The sequence below is a fragment of the Ichthyophthirius multifiliis genome, assembly GCF_000220395.1.
Source record: "Ichthyophthirius multifiliis unplaced genomic scaffold scaff_1120509250387, whole genome shotgun sequence".
NCBI classification, from domain to species: Eukaryota; Ciliophora; class Oligohymenophorea; order Hymenostomatida; genus Ichthyophthirius; species Ichthyophthirius multifiliis.
Genome location: NW_004086786.1, coordinates 49,299 through 54,989, shown reverse-complemented (window position 1 = coordinate 54,989; position 5,691 = coordinate 49,299). Strand labels below are relative to the sequence as shown.

The 5,691-nt window shown below is 16.3% G+C and overlaps 1 annotated feature.

Moving 5' to 3' along the window:
• Positions 1-32: 32 nt before the first annotated feature.
• Positions 33-64: a microsatellite.
• Between the last annotated feature and the right edge of the window lie 5,627 nt (positions 65-5,691).

Sequence of the window (5,691 nt, the reverse complement as noted above, 5' to 3'; positions counted from 1 at the left end):
TTTTATCTATTTTATTTTTAGAAATCTTTGAATTTTTTTAAAAACTACTTTTTATTAAAAACTATAATGATTAATATAAATGTAACTAAATTTACAAATAATCTTTTTTGATCTAATTTGAGTTTTATTTTAGATTTTTATTTTTTACTAGTTATTTTAATAAATTATAGGCTTATCTGATGTTCTTTTCTAACTTTGCATTATAAGTATATATTTAAAGCTTTTTATATTTAAAGAATGTTCATAAATCAATTATTTAAATGAAATCTTTTTGTTATTTTTTTAGATTATTTTAATAATATTTTCCATTTATAAATTATTGAATCTTTTATTTTCGAAAATTATATTCTCAGATTTCAATCTTAGTTTATTAATTTTAATTAAATATAATTACGTAAAAATATTATTTATAAGCATTTAAGTGTTTTTAATGTCCACAGTATTTAAACAGTAAATAAAAATAAATAAAATAGCTTGCATTTAAATTGTAAAATAATTTAATATATTTTAAAACAAAACATTAAGATATATTATATATTCTAAAATAATATAATTTTCAAGAAAAAATATAAATTAGATATAATTCGTATTTAAATACAATTAAAATTATGAATAACTAACTAAAGAAAATTTTGAAAAATCACTTACTTTAATTTTTTTTTAAGAAATAGTATTAATAATTACGTGTATAATAATAAGTTAATAAAGAATAAAAGAACAAAATATATGAGAAAGTTAAACTTTTAGATGAAATATACTAATAATAAATTATACAAAAAATGAAAATATTAGGCAATAAACAATTAGAAACTAAAAACTTTGCCTAAAGATAATTAAATTTTATTTTTTTTGGAATACTGAATTAGTTTATATACTAAATTAAGCTAATATTTGAAATATTTTTAAATAGAGAAAATAAAGTAAATTATACATTACAATAATATACAGTTGAAAATTTATATAAATCTTTTTTAAAGTTTTTTTTTTTCTCATAAAGGATAAATTATTAGAATGACTAAACCATTTATCCGTTTCAAATAATTTTTTTATAATTAAAATATTTAATAAAAATAAAGAGCATTTTTATAATAAAATTTAGATTTAAAACTTATTATATTTTTATTATTAAATGATGAATTTTTTAATTTTAAAATAGGTATAATATATAAATTAAATTATTACTTTTACTAATAATATTTAAATATGTTTTTTGATTATATTTTTTTTTTTTATATCGATAATTTTTTTAAAGACTAATCAAATAAAAAAAACAATTATAAATTTTTTTCTTGGCCTTATTTTTTTTGATTGTGTTTTTAAATAAAAATTACAGAAAAGATAAAAATAAAATATGAACATTTTTCTAAAAATAATATATTTAATTTGAAATGAATTTTGTTAATAAAATGATATTATTTATTTAGTAAATATAATGTTAATATTATTATTTTATTTAAATAAAATAAAAAATTTAAATTAGAAAGCAATATTTTAATATGTATTTTTTTTTTTTTTTTATAAAAAAAATGAAGCTTAGACATTATCATTATAGAAAGAAAATTAAATTTAGTATTTTTATTGATAATTCTAAAAAAAAAAAAATTGGGAAAAATATATATTATATTAATAATCTATTGTTAATTATTGTTTTTTAAAAAATACAAATAAAATAATTGCATTATAATTGTAATATTAAATAATACTTAATTATATAGTTTGATTCAATTCAACTACTTTTTTTCATATTAATATCTTCTTAAAAATAATCTTCCTTAAAGAAATACATTAAAAGAATGGACAGTAAGTAAAAGGTAATTTCTTGGCTAAACCCTCCAAGCAAAACGCATGAAACAAGCTGAATAAGTTGTTAATATAAGTTACATATTTTTAGAAATTTTTTATGCAGGTCTATCCCAATCTAAAAATCCTTAAAATACAAATCCAGCATTAAATAATGGACCCCAAAAATGGGTAGTTTTTGGACCAACAGGAGAATTTAAGAAAGTTATTAATACTTACATCTTTCTAAATATTTTTAATTTTATAAAAAATATTATATTTTAATTAACTAATTATAAAAAAATATTTAATATGTATAAGAGGAATATAATATAATAGTATTTAATATTTTATTATATTAGCTTATTTATAACTGTTTTTGTATTAATTATTTATTTTAAAAATATTTTTATAATGTATATATTATTTATATTTAAATTTTAAATAAAATATAAATATATATATTATATATAAATAAAATAAAAATCTTTTTTAGTTTAATGAAAAAAAAAAAAAGAGTTTACAAATTTTATATAAATTTTAATAATTAAATAATTATTATTCATTCTCTTTTTTTAAAAAATAAAATATATTATTATTTATATTTAAATATAAACAAAAATTACATGTTTTTAGAATATCCGAATATTTTTTAACCTAATAGAGAAAATATTTACTAGGACACTTTCTTTTTTATATATTCAGCGAAATCATCGTAAAGCTATTTATTAGTCCAAAAAATTTAATTTATAGCATAAGGTTATATAATAACAGAAACTCCATTTAATCTCTTTATTTTTTAAAAAAATATTAATGAAATTAAAATAATTGAACCTTTAAAGCAGAAGAAGTTTTGTAATGAATACATATTTTTAGATCTTTAATAACAACTCTATCATAATAAGAAGGAGGAATAAACTATTCATCAAAATCAATAGTATTAAAGGATTTTAAACTTTATCTATTATCCTCATTTTATTCTGCTTCTTTAAAAAAATATTAATAAAATGGATCATATACATCTTCAGTTAATTTAATAATTAAAGGAGGAATATTAATTTCATAATTTTAATATGAATGCCAGAAAGTATTATTAGTTAAACCAGGAACTATATAAAAAGTATTTTCAAATTTAACTTTTTGTTCATTTCCTGCATACTATACAATTTGCATAAAATCTGAATCTTCTTATAAATTAATAACACTTAATTTCATTAATTGAATTAAATAATTTCCCTTTTTTTATTCAATATATTATAAAAACTGCTTTTTTTTTTTTTTTTTTTACTGAGTTATTAGAATAATAATTTGTTTAAAGCTTAAAATCTTCAATCTGAAAATGTAAAAAAGGTTAATCTTTTTAATCAATCATTTAAAAATTACATTCAAATAATTAATATGTTATATGTGATTATTAATGTTTTTAGGAATTTTAATTGAATATTATAAATCTTTATATTTTACTTATTACTTTTCCACTTCCTATTCCTTTTAATTCTCTTTCTTTTCTTTTTATAAGGGTATTATAATTTTAAGTTCTTTTTTTTGTTTATTTTTAATTAAGATTTATATTATTTTTTATTTTATTTTTATAAACTTTTTTTCTGAAAAAACTAAGTTTGAAATAAACTCTTAAATTTAAAGGAATATTTAATAAGATTAAGAATTCATTCTAGATTCGAAATTTTAAATTCTAAATATAAATCCATGAGATCTTGGTTCCTTAAAAAAAAAAAAAAAAAAGGGTTAAAAATAAAAAATAATTATTTATACGTTTTTCCAAAAATAATGTTAAATATTCTAATCTATATTATTGAATTCAAATGATTTAGAAAAGTCTGCTGCACATTTTTATAGATAAAAGTTCGTTATACTAATTGTAGCATGTTTTGCTTTAATTATTTTTACTATTTTTTCTTCTATACAGAGATTTTTAGTATAAGCCCAGTATATATGATTAGATTTATTACGAGTAATAAAACAAAAAAGAACAGGAAAATAAACTTTGAAGTCTTTTTTGATATCAATTTAATATTTATCATATGGTAGAATAAAGTTAGAAGTTATTATAAGACAATCTTATTAGGAGGTGAATATTATTTATATTTTTTTTTCATTACAAAAGAAATTAAACTATGGTTTTTAAACTGAAATTACATAATTATTAAGTTTAAGATATTCCCCAGGAAATTTTCGGAGTAAACTAAACATGTTTTTTTTCAACAAAAATTAACTTTTTTTTTCTCTTTAAGGATTATTATGGTCTTCTAGTACTTCTTAAATTTCATTATTTGTTGTTTAATCTTCATCGTCTTTTTAATTTTCATTTTTAGAATCTTATTTGAAAAATATTCTATTTAATAAGTTATTTAGATTACGGGTTATTAACATTTTGCAGCCTATAAATTGTAAATGATTTTTTATGTTTTTATTTATTGGAATTTCTGTTTCAAAATTTCCATTTTCATCTTTTTTTTTTTTTTTTTATAAATTTTATTTTGTTTTTTACCTAAAAATTTTAAGTCTGAATCATACTTTTTGTTTCTTTAATAAATTATTTTACTTGATTTTAAAAATACTCCTTCATTTGAAAATTATGTTTCTTTATTTTATTCATTGCTATCTATAATACTTGCCTTTTTTTATTATTTTGATCTTTTAAAATCTTATTAATTTATAATTTCTTTCAATTCATTATAATTTTTAGTCAAAATTTCTTAAATATCAAAAATCATTTATTTTTATTGGAGATTTAAATTATTTATTTAAAAGAATTACTCAAAAGATGTTGCAGAATATTCTATTTTTATTTATTTATTTCAATATAAATAAAGAATATAATTAAAACCTTTATTATTTTCAAATGAATTCAAATCAAGTGGAATTATATCAAAATTATAATCAAATAAAGAACCTTAAATATTATTTAGGTTTCCAAAGCTTTCACATATTTACCAAGATAATTCCTCTGAAAATTGGGTCATTCTTTAATGCTTAATTGCAGATTAAAGTTAAATATTATTAATTATTATTGAAAAACCTTTTATTATGAATTTTTAATACTTTTTTTTTTTAATTTATAATTAATATTTACCTATAGGAATATCTTTTTACGAGAAATCTACATTTGTATTTATATTGTCATTTGACTATTAATTAACAATTTTTTTATTATCAGAAAACAAGATAGTTGCTTTAGGTAAAAAAATCTAATACTAAATATTTTATATATGCTTAAAAATATTCTATTTCTTTTATTAATTCAAAATATTATTTAAAGTAAGCATTAGTAAACTTAAAAAATCAGTATTCATCTAGATTTATATAAAAAGATATAATATATATTATATTATTTTTTAATTTACATAATGAAATTATTATTACTGTTAAATATCATCAGATTCATTGTTTTTATTTTGTGATTATTCTTATATATTCGACAAGGTTTAATTTGTTTTGCTTTCTGTTTACTCACTTTATGATTTTCTACTTATTTCACTTGATGAATTAAATTATTAATAAGCATCAGATTCTTTTTTGAGCTTAATATTGTATAATAATAATGTATCACTTCTTAATTAGGGAAGATTTTTTAACCATTCGAAAACATCTTTCTAATAATGAATAAAAACGGACTCAGTAGTTTAAGCCATTTTTCTTTTTTTCTTGTTTATATCGTTAATATTTTATATATTATATGAAGGCTCTACTGTTGGAATGTTAAATTTACATTAAATATCCAATTGCTTAGATATGAAATTTCTTAATTGCTATTAATTATTTTACAAATCGAAATGATTATTATTTATACTATTCCATAAAGTTTCTATTTATATTTATATCTTTTTAATTTTTTATTATTTTAAAATATAATTTAAAATATTAATACTAAGGGTATTTTTATTATATGAG